The following is a 25971-nucleotide window of genomic DNA, read 5'->3' as shown; positions in this document are numbered from 1 at the left end:
TAGCAATGACTGGATTCTTCCAGAGGATTGGCATCTGCAGATTCATTTCTAACAGTCACGGCTCACAAACAGGGAGAGAAGCAGCCAGCTGGGGACATGGGACAGGTATCGCTCCCTTTCCCCACTTCTTCTCCGAACTAACTCCTACTTACGCTTTATGACTCAGCTTTAGAGGTCACCTCCTCCAGGAAGCATTTTGCAAGTCTATTATTATTTATGCTTTCAGAAAGCACTAAAAATAGTTAAAGTAGCCTTCTGACCCTCACCAAAAGCCCCCTCCCCTCCTTCCTCCTAAGATGACAATAGTGACTTTGATCTAAATCCTTCTAATCCATTCTTTAGACACTCAGCATCCATCTCTAAAAGTATCCTTGAGGGCAGCCCAGGTGGCTCAGCAGTTTAGTGCTGCCTTCAGCCAAGGCCTGATCCTGGAGACCCGGGATCGAGTCCCACGTCAGGCTCCCTGCATGGAGCCTGCTTCTCCCTCTGCCTGTGTCTCTGCCTCTCTCTCTCTCTCTCTCCACCTCTCTCTCTCTCTCTCTCTCTCTCTCTCTCTCTCTGTGTGTCTCATGAATAAATAAAAATCTTTAAAAAATAAAATAAAAGTATCTTTGAGTAACAGAGAGCATGAGCTGTGAATTCTCAGACTGATGGAGGAGTGGGGCTGCACACATTTTCGATTTTACTGCACGCTGCCAACAGGTCTCACAGGTGACTTCACACGGTCGCTAGCCGAGTCAGGGGATCCTGTGCCACACTGTCCCGCCAAGATCTGAGTTGGACTTCCTATCTTGGGCACATTTTAAAACATGAAAAATGGGATCCCCAGGTGGCTCAGCGGTTTGGCACCTGCATTCAGCCCAGCGCGTGATCCTGGAGACCCGGGATCAAGTCCCACATTGGGCTCCCTGCATGGGGCCTGCTTCTCCCTCTGCCGGTTGTCTCTGCCTCTCTTTCTGTGTGTCTGTCATGAATAAATAAATAAAATATTAAAAAAAAAATAAAACATGAAAAATGTACCCCCTGGACACAACACAAATGTGCTTCAACCGGAAGATGTGAACTGAACCAGTGGCATATCCGTGAACAGAACAGCAATCTCAACCGAACCGCTGATCCACGAAGCATCACGAACCAATCTCCCATGCATTCGGCTAAGTGAGAAAAAAACCAGACTCGGGTGCTACATGCTAGATAATGCCGTTTACATGAAAAAGGCAAAATTGTAAGGTCAGGGAACAAATGACTGGTTGTCAGCAGCTGGGGTCTGGGGAAGCTGGCCGACTGCAAGGGACAGGAGGGAAGTCTGGGGGCGATGGCAATGGTCTGTATCTTGATGGTGAGGCTTACACAGCAGTGTTACATAGCTGTTGTGTGTTTGACGAAAATGCCTCGGGTCGTACACCGAAAAAAGAGGGGATCTGCTGTATAGACGTCAGACCTCAATGAGAGGAGGGCTTGACCTTATCAGGGAGCTTCAGGACCTTTCACACATACTCTTCACTCTTTCTTCCTTTGAGAGCTGCTTGTTCCTATCTTTTACCTACTTTACTATGAAGTTGTTTGGCTTTTAGCTATTGACTTGGGGGAACTCTCTACCCTCATTATAACAGCTTCTTGCGCTCAGATGTGCTTTCTTCTTTAATATCTAGTCACATTTGTCAATTTTTCCCTTTTCACATGTGCTCTGCTCCTTCTCTGGTGAACTTGTCCCGGGTGTTCATGTCTCACTGCAACGCAGGATTTCAGTATTGACGCTTTCATCCTGCATAAACTATCCTCTCCCATTATTCTATTCATATTCTTTCATATTCCTTACAATAATGGGCTTTTTTTGTACGTTTGCTTCTTTCTGTGTCTCCCCATGACATAATAAACTCTGTGAAAACTGGTACCGTATCTGTTGATCACTACTGAATACCCAAGGCCTAGAACAATGCTCACTACACAAAAGGCATTCCACAAACATCTGCTGAATAAATGAAAGTAAAGAAAAATCTAATACAAGTGCCTATGATGCAAGGGCATCTGGGTGGCTCAGTGGTTGAGCGTCTGCCTTTGGCTCAGGTCATGATCCTGAGATGGAGTCCTGGGATCGAGTCCCGCATCGAGCTCCCTACAGGGAGCCTGCTTCTCCCTCTGCCTGTGTCTCTGCATCTCTGTCTGTCTCTCATGAATAAATAAATAAAATCTTTTTTTAAAGTGTCTATGATGCATATAAACATGCATGTAATACACATGTCTAGCATGTAATACACATTATGCATAAATGTTAATGACCTATCAGGTATCACTGCACCACTGGCAGCAACACACATCACACCTCTCACCAGAAAACGACAAATGTGGCTTCAGGGCCAATCTCATGAGCCCAAAAATTACTTAAAAATTTTTAAATATTGAGACACTATGAGGTAACAATCCTAAATCCGAGGATTTACAAAAAAAAAAAAAGTTTTAACTAAACAATAAAAAACTTGATATACACAAAAAAGTCTATTGTGGAGCTGCGCATCCAAATGAGACAAATGATTCAGTGAGCAATGAAACAGTCACTGAATAGAAATGTTATCTATGCAATAAAAATAAAGTACACAAGAACATTCAGGAATGCCCACTACCTAATGGTAACCAAGACAAGTCAGGATGCAACCATAGACACCGAATGACAACCTCAACAATAAAGACAAAACAGTGACCATATGTAACTCAAGAAATCATATTTAACTTTTATGGATTTTTTTCCCAGATTTTCAAAGATAAGCTCCCATTCCTTTCACACGAAGAAAGCTAAATTTCCCATCACAGTTCCGTCCACCAAGGGCCTGTAATCTCCAACTCAGGTACTTCTGTTCTAAAACCGCTCCCTCCAACTGCATTTGTCACCACTTTAAATGTGGAGTCTGGAAAACTACTCCTCGGTTGCAATCCTTGGAAAGCACCCAGAGTTTGCAGGACCCATTTACGTCCACTTGTGCCTGGTCATTTAAGGCTTTTGAGAGTGCCCCAGCTTCTTGCCATCGTTCCTCCTGACACACATGAGCCTACCCTCTCAGGTCCCTGTCTTCCAGGCCCTTGCTGAGACCAGAGACCCCTCACCCCTCTTCCCGCTCAGGTAGGGACTGGAGGATCCAGCTGCCACATACCCAGCTGCCTCCATTTCAATACGTCTCCCCCAACCTCCTAGCAGGTATCATCAGTGATCTGCCTCTCTCCTACACGGAGAGCTTCTTCCAGACTGGGTGGTTTCTTATTCACTACCCCCTGTGCCTGCGCTTGCTCACTCACCCACTCGCTCATTCCATTCCTGAATGCCTACCACGTCCCAGGCACCGTTTTAGAGCTGCCCTGTTGCACACAAACAGAACAGAACACGAGCCACGTGTACTTTCAGATTTTCTAGTAGCCACGTTTTTAAAAAGTTTAAAGAAACAGAGGAAATTAATTTCGATAATGTATTTAAGCCAATATATCCAAAATATCATTTCAATATACAGTCAACTTTCAAGAATTCCTTAGTGAGATACTTTACATTCTTTTTTTGTACTAAGTCTTTAAAATCGATGTGTATTTTCCACATGCGTGACATCTCCATTCAGACTCCCCACTTTCAAGTGTTCAGTGGCCATATAAGTAAGGGCTGGTGGCCACCACGTGGGCCAGTACAGTTTTAGGTGCTTGGGACAGAGCAGTGAACAGTCCAGAAGCTCATCACTTGTACGCATGTCCATCACCAGCAGCCTGGACCAAGGGCCTGTGATACTTGCTCATTTGCACCTGGTGCCCTGGCTTCTGACTCTGATTTAGGCCCTTTTCACCACAGCAGCCAGACGGATCGTTTCAAACGCTAAATCACACCCAATCAGTTTTCTATCTAAAACCCCGAATAGGTGGCTCTGCAGTTTAGCACCGCCTTCAGCCCAGGGCCTGATCCTGGAGACCCAGGATCAAGTCCCACACCGGGCTCTCTGCATGGAGCCTGCTTCTCCCTCTGCCTGTGTCTCCGCCTCTCTTTCTCTCTGTGTCTCTCATGAATAAATAAATAAAATCTTAAAAAAAAAAAAAACGAATAGTTCCGCATTTTACAGAGTAGAAGACAAATCACCATGTAAGGTGACAGAGGTGAACTCGACTTGCTGCAGGGCTCAGCTCACTGTGCCTACAAATACAGAACCCAGGGTGATATACACCTGAAACTAAGGACGCTGTAGGTCAATTACCCCTAAATTAAAAAATAAATAAATAATTAAAAAAAAAACCCACACAGTCTTAGGAAAGGCCTGTGAATGTGAACATCCGCTGCAGGCTGCCCTGGTGTCTCCTGCCTCTGTCCGCCTTGCTCACACCACTGCTCCAGTTCATTCTTCGTGCTGCTCCTCCATCTCACAGACTCACCACTGCTCCCAGCCTCTATCCTGGCTCTCCCCAAAGCCGGGAACAGCCTCCTCTAGACTAACCTCCTTCACTTCCTTCAAGTCTGCTCCAATGTCTGCCTCTCAACAGAAGCAGCCCTGACCAGCCAACTTAACCCTGCAGCCCACCCCCAGCCCTCCAGACCCTCACCCGCTCGACCAGCTCCTATAGAACGTGTTACCCTCTAAAACACTAGTAACATCCTTAGGTCTTACGTCTACCTACTGTTCTTTCTCTGTCTCTCTCAGCCGTAATGCAAGCACCATATATGCACAGAAATCCTTTTGTCCCTTTCTGCATCTCTGTTACCTAGTTGCTTGGCACAGAGTAGGCATGCAGTCACTATTTGCTCGATTAACAAAAATGAATGGCTACAAGCCCTCAACCTTACAGAATTTATGATTTATTGAGAGGACACCTATAGGGTATATTCGGCAATGAGAGGTACTGTCTTTGTTTGCTTGGTCTGCCGTAACAAAACACTATGGACTGAGCAGCTTAAACAATAGAAATTCATTTCTCACAGTTCTGGAAGCTAGGAAGTCCAAGATCGTGGTTCTGACACAACTGGCTTCTGCTGAGAGCTCTTTTCTTGGCTTACAAAGTCACCCTCTTGCTGTGTCCTCACACAGAGAGAGAAAGAAAGTTCTCTGGCGTAGTTTCTTATGAATGTAGTAACCCCATCATGAGGACCGGCCCTCTACCCTACCTCATCTATCCCTAATCACCTCCCAAAGGCCCTACCTCCAAGCACCATGACACTGGGGGTCAGAATCTCAACATATGAATTTTGGAAGGACACATTCAGCCCATAAGCAGTGCCACAAAGAAAAATCTCAGGAGGGTAAATGGGATAATACAAATATAGCAACTACGACTTATATAACAACTACCACATGCCAGGCCTGGTGCTAAGCACCTTGTGCCCAATGGCACGGCGGGGCCAGGACCACTCCACACAGAGGGGGTGCAGTGTCGGCCTGCACTGCCTCCATCCATTCCACATCGCCCTCTGAGGACCATCCTGCCCCCCGCTGCATGGCTTGGACTAGAAAGGACACTACAGAAGGGCAGAGATTTTTGTCTCTTTCTTTTCCTGCTGGATCTCTGGCAGCTAGAACAGTGCCTGGCACACTACTCAGCAAATGAATGAATGGATGGGATCAATCAATCTTGTGCAGAGTAGCAAAGCTACCAGGAAAAGGGTGTCCTAAAGAATAATAAATAATGACAACTGCTCTTCTGTCTTCAAGAACTTACTTCCTCTGTGCTAAGTGCTCTGCACCATCCCTGAGAGGGAAAAACCATTCTCCCTGGATAGCAAGCTGAGAGGTTAAGTAACCTGCAAAGACAGGCTGAGGCCTGAGGGGCACCTCCCATCCCTGTCCTTTCACAGACCTGTGCCTGCAGCTTCCCTGATGGCTGATCTCTTTTTTGTAACAGCCAGCCTGTCTCTCAGATGCTTGCAAAGACCTCTAGTGAAGTCACTGCCATCTTACCCTCTTTTTTAACATTAAATACATTAAAATGTATTCAGAAACCACTACTCCAAGCAGCCACAGGAAGTAATAAAACCCAGTAATTGTAGCAGTAATATTAGCTAACTTTTTTTGAGGGTTTACTATGAGCCCGGGCACTCTGCTGAATGCCTGCTCTTCATCCCCTACTTCCTCCTCACAGCAACTTGTGAAGGTGGTGCTGTATCATCCCCATTTTATAGATAACAAAACTGAGGCTTACAGAGGTGAAGTAACTTGCCCCAAAATAACCCTGATCTGTATACGTCTTAACCGTCCCCAGATGCCTCATGCTGCTAGCTGGTTTCCTTCTCTTTCTTCAGTGTCCAGCAGGGCAAACCCTCCACTTCCTACCACGTTGGAGTGTATCACCTCTAAGACAGTGACTGTAGACTGGGGGCTGCTTGTTTCCTTGAATAACCGCCTGATTCAACTAAGCACCAGGGCTGTGTTAGGCAGCAGACAGGTGAAGATGCCCACCTGCCCCTCCCCACCCCGCCCTCCACTGCTCTCAAGCAGCCCATGGTCAGCAAGGGAAAAAGAGGCAGGTAAACAAGTAATCCTGGGGCTCAGATGACCCGCCAGATGCCAGCAAAACAACACACTCTACCTTTACTCCCCCAAAAAGAGGAAGAGAAAACAAGGGAAAGACAACTCAGAATTCGTCCAATAAAAATGACTGAGACCATTTTGGCCTCGTGAATGTAAGGCTTGTGTTTTATGACCCATACTGTTACTGTTTTTACTGGTGGGGTTGAGAGGGGCCACCACAATCTTCTATGGGTAGGTTCAGTAGCTACAGGAGCTACACGCACTCAGGACAAAGGCAGGGACTCTGAGTAGTTGCAAGAATGTGAGGGAAGGGAAGATGTGATCATTTGCTAAAAGAGCTCCATCTCCCATCTGCTGTGGAGTTGATAGTAATTAAATGCTGGTCACAAAGTCAGGCAGGGTGCCTGGATGTGGCACTTAACAAATGCTGATAGTTTCTGAACCATATCTGAGGCTCCTGCCCGGACCCCAGGGGCTTTGTTCCCCAGACCCTGGGGCCAGAGCTTTCCAGACACTGAAGGTCTTTCTGAGACTCCTTGGCCCCACTTGGTACAGCGTGCTTCCCCAGGGCGGAAGAGGCAGGCAGCCCAAGCAAGTGGTGTCTTTGTACATGATGTTACGGTTTCTATCCTGCCTGAGTCCTCCTGCTCCAGGCCAACAAGCATCCCTTGCTTATTTTTAATTTCACTGCCCTCTGACTTCTGAGAGCAGGCCCTGGGCCAAATCGTGATGGTTGTGTTGCTCCCCAACTGTGTGACCTGAAGGGATATTTTCAAACCCTCTGAGCTGTGGGTTCTTCATCTGCAAAATACTGGTAGTAATAATAATAAAATAATAATAATAATCCCATTTTATATGATTATTGGGAGGTTAAATAAGATAATATTAGTAATAATAATAATAATTCTATTTTATATGATTATTGGGAGGTTAAATAAGATAATACATTTAAAGCATTTAAAATTGACACTGGCCCATGGTAAGAACCTCATCATTGCTAGACATTTTATAATAATTGCCCGGTGAGGTTGTAAGGGGCATAAAAGTGCAAAGAACATACTTGGCATGATCTACAACTTCCTGTTATTACAGGAACCACTATCATTTTATTATTACAATTATTATTACTACAGTTATTAGTTGCTTAGATTACTTAGAAAAACAGAAGAGACCAAGGAGGCACCTACCAAAGGACCATCTTGAGCAGCATCCAGAATTTCTGAGGTTTCCTAAGCAGAGTATGGAAGTCTCCCCATCAACAGGGCTCATCAAATGATGCTCTGTTCCCACCTTGGACCCGGGTCTCCCTACAAAGGCGAGATGTAGAACAAGGGAGTCCTAGTCTCTTAAAGACATTATAAACCAGCGATAGGAGGGAAGGAGAAGAACAAAAACAAGGAGAGTGATGTGTCTACGGCCAATGGTGAAAAGGAACACAAAATAAAAAGCCCAAGCATCCATCCAGGAAGGCATGTGACTTCACACAAGCACCGTGGAAGCAGCCTGCAGCAGGCCCATGGCCACCTCGCCAGGCAATATGGACCGGGCAACCATCCAGGGTCCTTGGCTTCTTCAGGACAGGGCTGATTTGTCATTGAGCTGACCAAATCCAGGGACACAAAGAAGATAAAGACGAAAGTAGGGGTGTCTCATCCTCCAGGAGCCTCTTGAGCGGAGCTGTCCCAGAAAAGTGTCCATCGCAAGCCGGCAGAAGGCCCCGAGCCCGGCCAGCCTGCCTGCCTGCCATCCAAGAAAGAAAAAAAAAAAAAAAGAAAGAAAGAAAAAAGCTGAGGCACAAGGGACAGACTGGATGTGGCCAGTGAGAATTCATCCGGGTTTTCAGACCAGCAATCACAGACACCACCAGTGCGGGTCAGATAACTTAGAAGTGAGAAAAAAGAACTCCCTCCTTCCAGGCCTAAAAAATGCTCCAGCCACGGACAGAAAGAGCACACCGGACAGCATGGGAAGGGCAGGAAGAGAGAGGAAAATCCGAAAAAGAAGCTGATTCCGTCTACTTTTCAAGAGAAGCCCGGTTTATGCAGCACTCTGCCCACAGGGTAGGTGAAGCAGCAACAACAATAAACAGCACACTTCAGCAGGCCAAACAGCAACGGGACCACATAATAAATCCCCTCTGGGAGTTCAGCGGGTACAGCATTAGGGTGGGCACCGGACCTACCCAGCCTTTCCATCGCCAGACCTACACGAGGAATTCGGGCCAGGCTGCCTGCCCACGGCTGAGGCCACGAGGTCGTCCTCACCTCTCAGATGTAAGTCCCCTCAAGTCGTGGAGACCAGGCCACGAGGCTCGGCCCGGCCAGCCGTTCTGTTTGTCCTTTTGCTGCCTCCAGGAAGGTTTTTCTCCTAATAAATATTTCAGGAAGTTCCACGCTCAGGGTTCAGAAGATCCATATAACCACCTTTTCCACGGGCTAGAGTTTTAGAGAGATTTGCTGTGACCACAGGACTGTGTCAAATGAACAAGCCTCAACTTGTCAACGCCAGTATGCAAAATAGGTCTGCAACATCCTATGACTAAGAGCAGAGCAGATACAGCCCCTACGTCCTGGGGCCCCCGCCCACCCACCACACACAAACACACGTTTCTCCAGGGTTTGCTTCCTCCCCGCAGCTAAACAGCTCCAGGAGGCAGGACTCACGGTGGTGAAGTGGGCCAGAGGGGGTTGCCAGCCTCGCTTTGGAAAACACAAGACCAGAAAGGAAAACCAAAACTTCACCCTCCTCTCCCTAAAAACCCCCACAAGTGATTTACCCTGCCCCCCCACCTCGCCTCTCATCTCCTTGAAGAGCCTGAAGTCAGGGGCTCCAGGGAGCAGAAGAATATTCCACGCTTACAAAGTATCAGGAAAAATTCACAGTGTATCCGGGCACCGGACACATGCAGCCTCATGGCTGCCCTTCCTGAAAGTCAATACCCACCCCCAACACTGGCAAAACTAAGAGCACGGTAGTCCAGGGAGGGTGAAACAGTTAAGCCAACAAGCCATCCAGAAAGGACTGCCATGATAAGGGTGGGGTGTGGGGGGCCACCAGCAATCTGTAAATGCAATGCCAAGGCAGAGAAAGTTTCCAAAAACAAGTTGGTGGGCTTGTGAAAATCACCCGGTGGTCAGAGGATGGAGGCAGCATCACAAGGGTGCACGGACCTCTCGCTTCTTCCCGAGGGTCCTCCCAACCGCAGCTGCGACCCCAAGTCGGTACTGATTGGAGGAGGGGCTATTTTTAGCTCTGCTGGGTCGCAACATGCCTTCCATCAAGTGCACGGACCCCGAATTCTCTCTAGGCATGCACGGGCATGGGATGCCTCCCCCCCCTCCGCCCCCCACCGACGCCCAAACTCACTGCCACTCTCGAATCTGGGGATGAGGCCGGTGCACGGTGAAGGCGCACATGCGGGGATCCGACACCCCCCCCCGCCCCCGGGTCCCCCCCGGTGCCCAGGTGCCCCCCGCTCCTGGCGCATCCCAGCCCAGCCCGCCAGGCCGGGGCTCGCGAGTTCCCAGAAACGCGGAGGGCAAAATCCTATAACTTACTGGAAGGTGGGTCCCGCCGTGCGTGTGCAGGTCGCCGGGGCTGCCGACGCTCTCTCGGCGTGGAAATGCGCCCGGGGGCGCGGGGGGCGCGGGGGCCCGAGGCTGCGCGCGGCCCCCCGCCCGCCCCGAGCGCGCCCGGCCCGCGGGCCCATGTGCTCGGCGGCCGCACGCGCTCTGCCCGCCCGAGCGCGGGGCTGGCGGGCGGCCCGTGACGTCAGGGCGGGGGAGGGGAGGGAGGGGAGGGGAGGGGGGAGCGCGCCGCCTGGCCGGCCGCGTGCGTCCTCGGGCCCCGCGCGCCCCTCCGCCCGCCGCCGGGGGCAGCGCGGGGCGCCCAGGGCTGCAGGGGGAGGCGGGGCGGGCCTGGGGCGCCGCGGCCGGGAGGCCCGATGGAGCAGGGGTGGGAGGAGGGGAGGGGAGCGCTGCGCACCGCGCGGGAGCTCAGCCCCACCGCGTGCCGCGGCCGCGAACCCTGCGGGGATGCCCGCACGCCGAGCGCCGGGCTGTGCGCGCTGCCTCTCCCAGCCCAGCCCTCCCCCCCATCCCGGCGCCCTGGGGGCAGGGAGCCTTCCCACCGGCCCGATGGGGAAGGCGAGGTCGGTGACACCGAAGGAGCGAGGTGCCCCGAGATGGGAGGGAAGACCCCAGGCTTAGCTCCGTCCCTAGTGACCCGAGCGCCTCCGTGGGTACCACCCAGCATCCGCGGGCCTGGTGACAAGGGCGCACGCAGCTCCCCACCTCCTCCGACATCCCTGTCCGTCCCCGAGGGCTGAGGATGGCAAGCCCCGGGTAGACAGCCGGCTGTCTGCACCGCTCCCTCCGCTGTAAAGTAGGCCTGTCCCCCACCCCCACCGCACCCCCTCCTTGAATGCCCGAGAGCCCCTCCGAAGCAACTGCGGAGCGCCGGCCTCCTTGCTTTCTCCTCGTAAGCCCTGCACTGGACCGACGCACTTGAGCATTTATTGAGCACCGACGGGGAGCCGATGCCCTGCGAGGCGATGGGGAGGGTCTCAAGGACGAGCTGGGCACAGACCATGGAAGGAGGGCACAGTCTGGTGAAAAGATGGACACGCAAATGTATGATTTCAGTATTACGGAAGCAGAGGCTTTCCCCCATCCCCCGTCTCCCCCACACAATGCCTACACCCTCCCCCATCATTTCTACCCTCCCACTCCTCCCTCCCTCTTGGGTCATATTCAGTTTTTCCCATTGCCACAGCCTCTTCCCGAGGTGAATCGTTCCCCTCTCTTGAAAAAGAAAAAAAAAATCTTCAACTGATGCTTTTTTCATAATTCCAGAACGGTTATTCGGTGCCTGGCTCCTTGGCGGGGCTGGACGCGTCTGCGCTTTGGTAGCCAACCGCCTGCATCCATCCAGCCCATCCAGCCGGCTGTAGGAGCTGTGCGATCTGGTTGCTCAAACGTGCTCCCAGGAACCAAGGTTATCACCTGGGGAAAAGCCGGTATCTGCCTGCGGGGTGCCCCCAGGCCACTGGAGGCCCTGCTTCCAAATCCAACCTCAATTCCCTCTCCAGGGCCGTGACCCTGGCTACCAGACGCTTCCTGTTAGCTGCCCTCACTGGGGCCTCTCCTGCTGAAAAGACACTCTTGCCCTAGGACTCCTTCAACCTTGACCTTGACTCAGCTTGCCCTCTCTGGATCCCTACAGTCCTAATCTTAGATTCACAATTTTCCTTTTTTAAAATAAAAAAAAAAATTCCTGAAAAATACAAAATATCATAATGGCCTCTACCTTGCAAAATCAACTATCTTTTTTAAAAAATTATGTAAATTAAATTGAATTAACATATTCTGTATTATTAGCTTCAGAGGTAGAATTTAGTGATTCATCAGTTGCATATAACACCCACAAAATTAGCTGTCTTTTACATTTTGGTATATTTGCTCCCAATTGTTTTTTTAAAAAACAAATCATTTGTTTTTTTTTTTTGCAAAAGTGATACAAAACATGTACACTGTAAAAATTTTAAAGTAATGCAGAAAAATACAGAAAATAAAAGGAAACCAAAGTTTTTTCAGCTAGAAATAACTTTCATGAATATTAGATAAATCCCAGACATTCATCTTTTGTATGTTTATATCCGTGTACATGGATAAAAGCGGGATTGACAGAAGAATAGACAAACAATAAATGTATTTTGAAATATTAACACCTTAAAGTCGCTGTTTTCAAATTTATGGTATTTTACTTTCTCTTATAATAGAAGAAAGGGAAGCTGACATGAAGCTGATTGGTAAATTTTAAATGTTTCTTTACCCCATGAGAGATGTTGTTTCCTGAATAATTCTACAAAGGTTCAGAAAAGCGATGGTGAAAGAGAAGAGAGTGAATAGAAGTCTCTCCATTTTATAGAGCAGGAATGTCCTTGCCAGGACATCGGCACGTTTCCTCTCACCTCCCCTTACTTGCCTCCTGTATCTGGAGGCTGTGTCACTGTTTTCCAGTTGCCACCCTCCATTCTATAACCGTGATTCCGTGAAGGGTTATAGTTAAAGAATTTCATGCTCACATCCAGCCCTTCACTTTTCCACGTCGGCTTCCTTGTCTACAAAATCATCCACTCATTCATCACACATTAGGGAGCCCCTAATGGCACATACAAGTCCCTAAGGCTCTGTGGGCAATAGGACTATGGCAAGGTCCCTGTTCTCCAACGGCTTAGGTTCCAGTAAGAAGAGATGGGCAAAGAAGCGAATAAGCAAGTGATACATGCTGCTGAGACGGAAAATCTAGGTGAAGGGTAGAGAGGGAGGGGGAGGAGGGGAATTGAGTCTAGATACTAATCTGACCGAGAAGCCAGATGTGCCGACTGGAGAGCGTGCTCCTGGCCTGGGGAATAGCAAGAGCAAAGGCCTGGAGCCGCAGGGAAACAGGATCATCAATCATTCCGCAAGGGCAGACAGGCAAACAGTGGCCGTCGTCCTTTTCTAGTGGGTCAGGAATCACGTGTCTTCAGCTCCCTGTTCTCTCCCCAGCACCGGCTCAGTAAATAACATGGACAGCCGATGAGTGAATGAATGAGCGAACATCCTGCATCTCGTGATAGGATTAGAGGGGAAAGTGCCAGGTGCAGCAGGAGCACAAGAGAGGGCATCTATTTGCCACAGGCTGAGAAGGCTCCCCAGGGGAAGTGGAGACTGAGCCAAAGCTTGAAAAACAGATTTAGAGTTTGCCAGTCCCATGAGGAAGAGAATGGGGGTATTTGAGCAAAGGGAGTGACATGTACAATTGCGGATTTGACCAACAGTGAGTGGTTGGCTCTGGCTGGAGTATAAAATCACTGTTGGAGGGGGCGCCTGGGTGGCTCAGTCAGTTAAGTGCCCAGGGTCTTGATTTTGGCTCAGGTCATGATCTCAGGGTCATGAGATAGAGCCCTGCAGCAGGCCCTGAGCTCAGGGCAAAGTCTGCGTGGGCTTCTCTCTCTTTCTCTCTCTCTCAAAAAAAAAAAAAAAAATCATTGCTAGAAAAGTGTGAAAACGCAGTGAGGACAGAGAACAGTAGACCAGATTCTGAAGGGCCTTGTGTTCCAAGCAGTTTGGCCTGTGCCCTGAAGAAAGGAGGAAGCCCCGGAGGACCTGGACTTGTGACCAGGGCTGAGGCACAAGCTGTCTTGCTGGCAGGAAATACCACACTGGTGGTCATGCTGAGAGAGGATTTTAGGGGGATCTGACAAGAAACCAAGAGACCGATTAGGAGGTGGCAGCAGAAATACTGGTGAGACAAAGCAAATCCTAGATTGGAGCAGTTGCCTTGGGAATGGAGAGAAAGAGATAAAGACAAAGAATGTTTAGGAAGAAGATAAACCCACTAGAGAAGGCAATCAGTTGAGGAGTGGGGCATGGAGGGAAGGAAGAATCAAGGGTGAGGGCAAGGTTTCTGGGTTCAGTTCTAGGGTATTGGTGGTACTCTTGATTCAGATGGGTCATACACAGAGAGGGTGCTGATGTGAGTGGGGAACGGGATGCCCCTGATTGTGGACTAGCTGAACAAACCTTCAGGCCTTCCAAGTGGAGTCCAGGAGGCAGGAGGCTCTAGGTGTCCCATGTTCATGGAGTCTCGGTAGGAGATATAAACTGAGCAGTCACCAACATATAGGTAGTGGGCAAGAACGAGCTCACCCAGGCAGGAAGTGTATTTTACGTGGTGGTGGTGGCGGGAGGGATCAAACTAAACTCTGAGGAATGAATATTTATGGGGTAGAAAGACGCAGAGGCTGCTTCTTTTTGGATGGTTCTCTGTAAATCTATGATTTGAGGTTTAGTCCTCTGTTTTCTGCCCTAACAATGGTTAGGACAGACCCATCTCTTTATTGAGGTGCCAGACCTCTGAGTTATTTTCTCAACGTCTGTACAGTAATCAGGGTTTATAGGTTCATCCATCCATCATCCTTCTTGCTCACAGCCTTCACTCTGGAACAGGCTTTTCTCCCTCCCTTCTGGATTCTACAACAACCAGACTGGTCCTTCTGACTTCACATCTCTGTGTGCTGATAGGCTCTAAATAGTGTCTCCAGATTTACCTTATGAAGACCAGTTTTCTCCTTCCCTGCCTCAGCCACCTACTATCTAACTGTTCCATCTCTTTAGCTTTTTCTTTCCTCCTAGAATATCCACCTTTAGAGCTCAGCTCTGCACGGTCTTTTTGTGGCTCAGCCCCTGTCTCTCCTCTTCTGTGAGGCAGTTCACTGAATACACCAGGCTGTATCTTCTTGTACGACTCATGCTTACATTGGCACGAGCCCTGACTGGCAACCTCCAGTAGTTAGGGAGGAGGCCTCGCCTCCCTCTTCAGATTCTGAACAGCCCTCAGGCAGAGCCATCGTTATAACCCTATTCATCAAGTCAGACCTGCAAGCTGAGACCCAGAAAGCTCATCGTCCTGCCTAAGTTCAGACAATCAGCGAGTGGCAGAGCCAGGACTTGACATGGAATGGACTTACCTGGGTCTCTTACAGCTCACTTGCCTCCCTGGGGAAAATGAGGCCAGGATTGATTGTATTTTAGGCAGCAGAGACAAAGCATGTAGACTCTCAGTGAATGAACACCTCCAGAACCACATAATGTTCTGTTATTAAACAGATCATCTCTTTGTAGAGCACTAGAAAGAATGTGTGATTTGAGGTCAGACAAACCTTGGTTTAAATCCAATAGCTTCTATGAGACTCTGGATGACTTATTTAATATAGTCTCAGATTTAAAAAAAATTTTTTTTTAGGATTTACTTATTTATTTGAGAGAGACAGAGCGCGCACATGCTTGAGGGAGGGAGTGGGGGGGGGAGGACAAGCAGACAGCACTGAGCATGGAGTCGGTGCAGGGCTCGATCCCAGGACCCTGAGATCATGGCTTGAACCAATATCAAGAGTAGGATACTCAACTGACTGAGTCACCTAGGCACCCCTAAATTTATATTTTAAATTGTGAGACAATAGACATGAGATAATATTTACCCTTTAATCATTTTTTAAGTGTACAGTTTGGTGGCATTAAGTATGTTCACATTGTGGTAAGACCATCAGCATCTCCAGAACTCTTTCACTCTTGAAAAACTGGAACTCTGTAGCCATTAAATGCTAATTCCCCATTCTCTGCTCCCTCCATCCCTGGCAACCACCCATCTACTTTCTGTCTCTGTGAATTTGGTGACTCTAAGTATCTCATATAAGTGAAATCATACAATGCAGCTATGAACATGAGTGTGGAAATAGCTCCTTAAGACCCCGCTTTCAATTCTTTTTTTTTTATTTATTTTTTATTTTTTTATTTATGATAGTCACAGAGAAAGAAAGAGAGGCAGAGACACAGGCAGAGGGAGAAGCAGGCTCCATGCACCGGGAGCCCGATGTGGGATTCGATCCCGGGTCTCCAGGATCGCGCCCTGGGCCAAAGGCAGGTGCCAAACCGCTGCGCCACCCAGGGATCCCTCCGCTTTCAATTCTTTAGGTATCTCCCCAAAAGCTCTGGATCATATGGTAGTTCTGGTTTGTTTGTTTTTTTTTTTAAGGAGCCACCATACTGTTCAGATGTTTTCAATAAAACGTTATTTTGGAATAATTCTAGATTTTCAGAAAAGTCATAAAACAGTACAGAGCATTTTTGTCTATCCCTCATCTATGCCCTATTATTATTAACATTTTACATTATCATGGTATATTTGTGATAAGTAAGAAAACAACATTGGGGGGCAGCCCGGGTGGGTCAGCGGTTTAGCACCACCTTCAGTCCAGGGTGTAACCCTGGGGACCAGGGATCAAGTCCCATGTCGGGCTCCCTGCCATGGAGCCTGCTTCTTCCTCTGCCTGTGTCTCTGCCTCGCTCTCTCTCCGTGTCTCTCATGAATAAATAAATACATAAGTAAATAAATCTTTAAAAAAATAGAAAACAACATTGGGACCTTCCTATTAACCAAACTCTAGATTTTTGGTGAATTTCAACAGTTTTTCCTTTACTATGTTTTTCCAGTTTAAGTATCCCATCCACAATGCCACATTGCATTTGTTCTTTTGTCTCTTGTCTATGACAGTTTCTTAGATGCGTCTTGTTATTCATGACATTGCCTCTGATTGGTCCAGAATTTCATTTTGATTTATCTGATGTTTTCCTAATAATTAACAAAGTCTCCATTTTTTTTTCATCAGTAAAATGAGGGCTAACATACAACTCCACAGGTTATATGCAATGAAAAGAGCCATCGCAGTTGAAGACTATGTCACATTAACATTGATCTCTGGATCTCCTGCTACACTAAACCCAGCCATTTTTTAAGAAGCTTATGAACTTTGATTAAACAGCCCAGCTAACTGTATTTCAATTCAGTAGTTTAAAACCCTTCTTATCAGAAAAATGCAAATCAATGCTGCAGTGAGATCTCACCTCACACCTGTAAGGATAGCTATCATCAAAAAGACAAGAGATAACACATGCTGGTGAGAATGTGGAGAATAGGGAGACTTTGTGCATGGTTGGCAGGGATGTAAATTGGTTCAACGGAAAATAGTATAAAGGTTTCTTGAAAAATTAAAAATAGAATCACTCTATGATTCAATAATTCCACTTTTGGGTGTCTATCCAAAGGAATGAAAACAGGATACCGAAGAGATATCTGTACCCTCATGTTCATTGCAGCCTTATTTACAATGGCCAAGATGTAGAGACAACCCAAGTGTCTATCCATAGATAAATGGATAAAGATATCACACACACATACACACACACACACACACACAGGAATATTATTGAGTAATGAGAAGTAAGAAATCCTGCCATGTGCAACAATAATGGATGAATGTGAGGGCATTACTCTAAGTGAGAGAAGTTAGACAGAGAAAGACAAATACTGAATAATATCACTTACATGTAGCATTGGAAAAGCTGAACTCACAGAAACCAAGAGTAGAATGGGGGTTACCAGGAGCTGGAAGTGGGAGAATTGAGGGGATTTGGGCCAGAGGGTACAAACTTCTGATTAGAAGCTGAATAAGTTCTGAGGCTCTGAGGCACAGCATTATGATTATAATTAACAATACAGTGTATTATATACTTGAAAGTTGCTAAGAGACTAGGTCTTAAACTTTCTCACCACAAAAAAGAAATGATAATTATTGGACCTGATGGAGGTGTTAGGCAACACTAGGGTGGTAACCATATTGCAATATAGTACCAAATCAATGCATTGTACACCTTACACTTACATCATGTTTTATGTAAACTATAACTCAATTTAAGATATACAATGGGAAAAAATTTCCTCTTTCCTAAATTTCACTGGAGGATTTGTTTTTATAGGAACTGAATCACTCAGAAGACTGTATTTTGAGATAATAGCTAATCAATGAAAGTGAAGAGGAAATATGGGCTTTTGTTTTCCTTCTGGAAAAGTAGTATACTTAGGAGTGGGTTGAGAATAAGAGCTCTGGCACTGAGGAGGGCACTTGATGGGATGAGCATTGGGTGTTATACTATATGTTGGCAAATTGAATTTAAATTTTAAAACTGGAGAGAGAGAGAGAGAGAGAGAGAGAGAGAGAGAGAATAAAAGCTCTGGAGTCAGATGAACCTGGGATTAGATCTATTAGCTGGATGATGCTGAGAAAATCAGTGGCCTGCCTGCCACTTTGTGGGTACCTAAAACATTTTAGCCACTTGGTAGGTACCTAAAACATATTAGTGCTTGTGATCTCAACAAGGGTTGTCACATAGGGCTCACTGAATATCTTTATAGTGTATGATTTTTTTCTGGTTAGTAATGCACAAATGAATATGTACTATAAAAAAATTGAAAGCACAGAAAAATGTGAAGAACAACATCATAGTTGTCTGTAATCTCACTACCTGAAGTACCTACTAACATTTTGACTTACATTATTTCAATCTTTCTTAGATACATGCTAAATTTGAACATATAAATACAAATTTGTTTCATTTCTTCAAAATTTATTATGTCATATATGCTTCTTTGTAACCTGCTTAAACTCATCTTCAGGAGCACCTGGGTGGCTCAGTCCATTAAGCATCTGCTCTCAGCTGGGGTCATGATCCTGGGGTCCTGGAATGGGACCCCACACCCAGCTTCCCTGCTCAGCGGGGAGCCTGCTTCTCCCTACCTCTCTACCTGTGACTCCCCCTTCTTGTGCTCTCTCTCTCTCTCTGTCAGATAAATAAATAAAATCTTAAAAAAAAAAAACAACCCTCACCTTCATATCCTGCACATCCCCCTATGGTAGTCAATATTTTTTATTAAATATGATTTAAATCCTTGCTTCATAAGGGACTAGGTGCCTATACCAGCATAACAGGTATCGCCGCTTCTCTCTCCCCGAATGATGAGACTCCCAACCAGTCATTCTTCATTATGTAGAGAACAAATGTTGAAATCCTGAAACATGAGTCTTGATAGAACCCTCTAGTCCCTTCGCCGTGTTCTGTGTACTGAGGTGGACTTGTGAGGTGCAGGGAGAAGGAGGGTTTTGGAAACTCTGCCCCCTGGGAAATTGTTCTTCAAAAAGCTTTACCTCTGAGCTTGCACACATCCTTCCTTGCACTCCCAACCAAGGCGTCCTCCTTTCCTGGGGGAGAAACATTCCAGTTTAATGAAAAATAAACAAAGAAACAGAAAGAAACGGAAAGAAAGAGTTGTGTCACATTTTCGTCTTTACTTCATATTGGATAACTACTCAGAATGAATACTCACACATGTTCACTGGCTCATTGCACATCTTTGAGAACATATTTCACTCAGATCCATTGCCCATGTTTTTGTTGAGGTGTTCTGTTACTTTTTGGGATTTGTTTTCAAAATCAAGTTCTTTTTCTCCCTCCGTCCTACTTTCCTTCTTCCCTCCCTTTCTTCTAAAAGCAGCTCACTATTAAAAAAATAAAATAAATATATCACCCAACAGAAGTACCCATGGTTAATTCTGGGGTACATAACCTTTTAGGTACACACACAAACTACACACTCACACACATCTGCATTCTCCTTCAGGAAAATAGACTCAAAGGACAACTTATTTGCATTCTACTTTTGTCGCTTAATAACATATCACAATTGACTTTCCACAATAGTACAAGCACATCAGCAACATTATTTTTTAATAATCCTGGAGCATTCCATTGTACGTTTGTATCATATTTTACTTAACTGGTACCTTATTGTTGGAAATTCGTCTCACTTGCAACTTTTCATTATTAAACACAGTAATGCTACAAACATCCTTGTGACTAAATCTTTGCATGTGTCCTTAATGATTTCCTTAGGGTCAACTCTTAGAAGTGATTTGTGGGATATTAACACTTCATTTGCCACAAAGATTTCTCTGTGATCTCTTATTTACCTTTTCTTTTGGTTTCTAACAGGTTTTTTATAAATAGTCTCTAGTTTCAATAAGCTCATATCTACTGGTCCTTGAATTTGTGGTGTGTTCCTATTGTTTTTATGTTCAGAAAGTCATTACTTATCTCAGTGATCTCTCACTGGAGCATGTGTTTTAGTTGAGGGCCTCAATATGTGTTCTCTCCGATATTCGGCTGGAGTCTAGCTTGTCGTTCTGTTTTCTTTCCTAGTGATCAATTCAGGAATAGATTGGCTGATTCAGTCCAGACAATAGCATGTGAAAGGCAAGCTTTGAGTAACTGCAGGGAAGATGGAATCTGAAGAGGTGAAAGAAGATACCATTTCTCTTCTTAGGAAAAAAAAAAAAGAGGATGCATTTCTTTGTGGTTTGAGACAGTGGTTACCTGCAGAAGTGCTTTCAGCTGCAGGTAACAGAAAATCCACTAAAAGTAGCTAAAACAAATAAGGGTTTATACTTCCTACTAACCAGTAGTCTGGGGGCTACTCGGTATTGGTGCAGTGGCTCATTTGTGGCTATCAAGTGGCTGTTGCAGCCTTAGGCATCACATGCATGGTTCAAGCAGAGCAAAGTGAACTGAGCAACATCAGCTGTATCTGGCCCTTTTACCAGAAAAAGCAAATGTCTTTCCAGCTGCTGCTGCTCGGCATGCAGTCTCATTGGCTGGAACTATCACATGGCTTCTGCTAACTGCAAGTAAAGTTGTGAAAGCAATCATTTGGTTTTTTCCAACCTCTGTAGCAAAGGCAGCCAAGTAGGAAGGAATTAGGAATTGGGTCGCGTTAACCAACTAGCAGTGTTTGCCTCGGCCAGTTTGAGTTGAGGTTTCTGTTGTTTGGAAAGCATCTTAAATAGAGCACCTGACTTTTTTTTTTCCTTCCAGTTGTTTTACCAGTTTCCCGGGGGGGGGGGGGGGGGTGGCTCAGTCGGTTAAGCACATGCCTTCAACTTTGGTCATGATCCCCCCGCTTCTGGGATTGAGCCTCATGTTGAATTCCCTGCTCAGCGAGGAGCCTGCTTCTCCCTCTGCTGTTCCCCCTGCTTGTGCTCTCTGTCTCTCATTCTGTGAAATAAATAAATAATCTTTAACAGTTTCCCTTTGATTCCTACACTCCTTAATTCATCTGAAATTTCACTGGATTAGGTTCTAGAATTCTGAAATGTTCCTTGCAGGAGAGAAGAGGAAACACACTAATACCCTGGAATATGAAAACATACATAGACACCGTAAATCTTACAAGATAGTCTGGATGTTGTTGTCCAGAAGTCTGCTGAAAAACTGTCCCTGGTCTCACCCAGCAGGTCAAAAGAACTCAGAGAGATATGTTGCTGATTTTTGCCCTGGACTGGGTGATTTGGCATCCTAGATCAGAGTGTAATGTTTCTGAGTCTTAAATTATAAGGTCTAATCCCTCACACCGAAGTTAGCAAATTCCGAGCATAGGGATAATTCTCTTTTAAAGCTGCAGCCCTCTACCCATGGACCAAATCAGATGCCTCCCACATTGGAGAGGGTTTTCAAAGAAGACACTGGGTTTGAGGAACTGGAATTCAGCTACCATTTATCAGGCACCTAGTCACAATTAACTACAGTATATATGTATATACTTTATTTCTATATTTTCATTAAGAAAAAAAAAGACCTTCAGTGCAAGGCACAAGCTTTGTGCCAGAGAAAGCTGAATTGGAATCTGCAATGAGCTTTCACCAGTTATGTGAGTCTGAGGCTCAGTTTCCTCATTTGAACAATGAAAATACTAATTTCACAGCACATTTGTGGGGATACATAAGATAAATTCTGGAAGGTGGGCTCTATTCACCTCATGTAATATGGGTGTCCAGCCTGTATGTAGCATTTTCATTTTCTTTTCTTTTTTTTAAATTTTATTTATTTATTCGAGAGAGAGAGAGAGAGAGAGACAGAGAGAGAGGCAGAGACACAAGCAGGCTCCACGCAGGGAGCCCAATGTGGGACTCGATCCTGGGTCTCCAGTATCAGGCCCTGGGCTGAAGGCGGCACTAAACCGCTGAGCCACCTGGGCTGCCCACATTTTTATTTTCTTAACAGCACATTAGGATATTTTCTTGATAGTACTGTTTGATATTTTCTTACTTGTTTATTTATGTTTATTGGCTATCCCCATTCCCCTTCACTGGAATATGACCTTGTCTGTCTTGTTCATCTCTGTATTCCCAGAATGTAGCACACAGCGGGTACTCAGTAAAACTTGCTGAACATTTGTAGACTGAATACAGAGCCTAAGTGAGTTTCTCACACATAGTAACTGCCTAGTATATGCTTGTTCCCTTTTACTCTTTCTCCAATACCCTATGCAATGGGCTGTTCTGGAATAACCCCCATACTCAGCTTCAAAGGCAGGGTTCCAGTTTCAGCTTTGACAGTGTATAACTGTGTGACTTTTTATTTTTTTTTATTTAAAAAAATTTTTTTTTAACTGTGTGACTTTAGTAAAATGACTTGCCTTCTCTTTTCTGGATGAGAGAGGGAAGGAGATGGTCACTTCTAGCTGTCTCAGTCAACAGCTTTGTGATTCTGAATGAGTTGCAGCCTCTCTACATAAGGAAGACCACACCGTCTCTTATTTTTCCTGACACAGGAGAGAGGACACCTAATAGAAAGATCTGCTTCTGTGGAACCTGACGTAGATGAACGACAGCCAATGAGCAGATAGTCATGGCTGAGAGAGACTTCAGAAATTTTCCAGCCCAACCCTTTGTTTGTGCATGGGCTCTGAGAGGTGAGACTGACCTGCCCATGTTCATGTCCCTGGCTACAAGAGCAGCCAGGAGTAGAACTAGATTTTTTTTTAACTCCCCATGTTTCTTTTCTCTACTGTCTATGTCTCCAGAATCCTTCATTTTTCTGGCCCCTGCCTTTTATCTGTCCACTGGCTCTCAACCCATTTAAATGCTTAGATATCATTTCTCTGGGGAGAAATTTGTGGTACTCCAATGTGTACAGTTAAGGGCAATTAGATGAATGGTTTCATGTGAACTCTTATTGCTTGATTCATGATTAAATATTAACCAATCCCTTCTTGGTACATGTTGTCACTTTCCACCAAGCTTCCTTGGCCGTCTGTCCAGCCCTGATTCTTGGGGTCACTATCTTCCTGTCTTTCCTGGCTCTTCCACATGTTATCTACCCCTATGTCTAGACACATGGTCTCTCAGGCCCAAAGATTCCTAAAGAAATAGAATATTTTCTTTACAGTGGCCTAGGTCCTTGTACTTGGGTCTCAGCTCAAAAAGGGTTACCTGGCACCCATGTCTTTCCAAACTCACTGAGCACAAGAAATCAATGCTGTGTGGTCATGACACTGAATTTGGCACCAAAGTGATCTGGACTCAATCTGCTCCTGCCACTCTCCAGATGCATGATCAAAAATAAGTTATTGACCATGTAGATCTTCAACTTGCTTTATTTATTTATTTGAGAAAAGAGAGTGATAATATCTATTTCACAGAGTTATACAGTGGGCTGGATGAGGCTTAACTGGCATAGGTTGTGGTATAGTGATTGGCACATCATAAGCTCTTAATAAATATTTGTTAAGAATTATGGTTACTTGGGCACCTGGGTGGCTCAATGGTTGAGTGTCTGCCTTTGGCTCAGGGTGTGATCCTGGGATCGTGGGATCGAGTCCCACATTGGGCTCCCCATAGGGAGCCTGCTTCTGCCTACATCTTTACCTCTCTCTGTGTGTGTCTCTCATGGATAAATAAATAAAATCTTTTTTTTTAAAGAATATCAGTACTTAAACCCTTCACCTGTACCCCAGCTATATTAGTATCTCTTGGGTTTCATTTGCAAATGGAACAAACCCAAGTGAGGGAATAACAAAGATTCATGCTCATCTTTTAGACAGTGTGTTAGTCAGCTTGCTGCAGCAACAGATGTCCCCCGCAATGTCATGGTTGACTATTTATTTTCTTGCTGATGTGCAGTTTAACTGTGGCTGTGCTCCCCTGGGTTCCATGTGTCTGCTCATTCCTGCATCTGAGCTGAGAGACAAGCTCAAGCAGAAGACAAGTTGTTCTTACAGCTAAGGATGAGCAGAGGGAAGGCATTTCCAAACTTGGTATGTATGTTTAAGATTCTGCTCCAATTTCACATACATCACGCTCACTCACAGTCCATTGGTCCAATTAACATGGCTAAGCCCAAAGTCAATGGGCACAAAACTATATTCCACCTATACAGGAGGAAGCAGGGCAAGAATGGGGAGAAAGTGAATAATGGTGAGCAAACAATACAATCTATTAATCTATCATAGCCAGATGCTCTGCACCAAAGATATAATAAATAGTATTTCACAATCTCAATTTTGCATTTAGAAACTAGGCCTCAGAGAGGTGCATATTTGTCCAACTTCTCTACAGATGATAAATAACAGTCAAAATTTAACTCAAAGTCTGTTTCACTCCAAAACACATATCCTCTTCCTTGATGCTGTCTTAATAGAGACGAATTCCAAGATTTGCTCAGTTTCTTTGTGAGATTATTTCTTCCCCTAGGAACCAGAGCAAAAATATGCCTGCAAGTCATTATATTCTTGCTCTCACTTCTTCTACCTTTCCCATGTGTGTTTATAATTCTCCAGTCCTTTTTTTTTAAGATTTTATTTATTTATTCATGAGAGACACACAGAGAGAGAGAGGTAGAGACACAGGCAGAGGGAGAAGCAGGCTCCATGCAGGGAGCCCGACGCGGGACTCGATCCTCCAGGATCACGCCCTGGGCTGAAGGTGGCGTTAAACCACTGGGCCACCCGGGCTGCCCCAATTCTCCAGTCCTTAATGAATGCACCAAGATGCCATCATACGTTTAAGATAAACACCTCCTATGTGAAGCCGGGCCAGATATTCAAAGCCAGGCTTTGGTCCTCTGAGTTGTCTTATGCCTCATACAGATCTCCGAGTTAGCAACTACCACGTTACGTCAGATTTGTCTAGTGAATTTTCTGTTTCCATTTATAACAACAATAGTCCTTAACTGTTTTTTTAAAACTTTTTTTTTTTGGCAGGATGGGGGGTGGGTGGCCACGCATCCCTCTGAACAAATAATGGGGACCCACAAGTCCTCCACTTTAGAAAAATGCACCTGTGCACACATGCAGCAACAGGTGCTCACAATATCATGGGTCTGTGGATTCTCAGTGAGAGATCTCTGCCATGGGCTGTGGGCTACAGGATCACAGGGACCATGTCTTTGCTATCCCTAACACTTCGCATAGATCCTAGAACTCCAAGTAAGTCCTTAATACATGTGAATAAGTGATTGAATAAATGGGTGGGTGCAGTAAGGGAGAAACTAGAGCAAACCTTACCTAGAGCTTAGTATGTGCCAGACACTGTTCTAAGTGATTTTTGTGAGTTACCACAATGAAGTCTCACAATGTATAAGGTAAACACTATTATTATTCTCATTTTTATAGAAGAGGAAATTCAGACACCAAGAACTTCAGTGGTTTGTTCAGAATCACTCAGCTAGTTTGAGTCCAAAAAGGTAACCGTCAGATTACAAGAAAACAAAGCAAAACATTTTAGAATATTTTAGTTGTCTTTTCTTTTTTTTTAACTTAGATTCAGCTGATATCTTTGAAGGGCCTACCAGGTGCCAAGCCTCATGCCAGGTGTTTCTAGCTCCAACTAGAGATTGATGACCCCTTTCCTCTGGAGTCATAGGTAATCCAAGCCGGATGGAAGATTTTGTGAGCTTTTGTTCCACTGTGAGGTCCCGATTGAGCAAGTCTTGTCTAGAACTAGAAGCACAGATTCTCTTAAATAGAAACATTTCCTGATAAATGGCCAAGATTAATGGGGTTGGTTTATCATCCTCTTTAATGAATTGGCATTAACCTTAAATATTATAGGCTGGTTGGACTGGACCATCAAGGTGTGGAGTCTTTGATGTCTTGATCAGCTCAGTTTATCTAGTGCAAACAGAGCCATGTGCCCATCTGTCATTGGTCAAACACAAAGAGGTGATAGCTTTTCAATTATCATCACAGATTTCCTGACTACTGGGAAAATTACATA

At 45.6% G+C, this 25971-nt stretch overlaps 1 long non-coding RNA gene across 7 annotated transcripts in view; it reads right to left on the bottom strand.

The window, feature by feature from the left end:
* The window catches only part of LOC129502410 (uncharacterized), a 234571-nt gene extending 224400 nt beyond the window's left edge, over positions 1-10171 (bottom strand). For 6 of the 7 annotated variants that reach the window (XR_008662960.1, XR_008662962.1, XR_008662959.1 and 3 more), the window contains exon 1: positions 10040-10171. This is a non-coding gene — a long non-coding RNA (uncharacterized LOC129502410). Of the gene's footprint in view, positions 1-7669; positions 7863-10039 lie in introns of those variants that run through there. The other variant, XR_008662961.1, reaches the window with a different exon arrangement.
* Positions 10172-25971: the final 15800 nt, after the last annotated feature.

The sequence above is a fragment of the Nyctereutes procyonoides genome, unplaced genomic scaffold, assembly GCF_905146905.1.
Source record: "Nyctereutes procyonoides isolate TBG_1078 unplaced genomic scaffold, NYPRO_anot_genome, whole genome shotgun sequence".
NCBI classification, from domain to species: domain Eukaryota; kingdom Metazoa; phylum Chordata; class Mammalia; order Carnivora; family Canidae; genus Nyctereutes; species Nyctereutes procyonoides.
The sequence above is the reverse complement of the archived record's forward strand: the minus strand, read 5'-3'. Positions and strand labels throughout refer to the sequence as shown.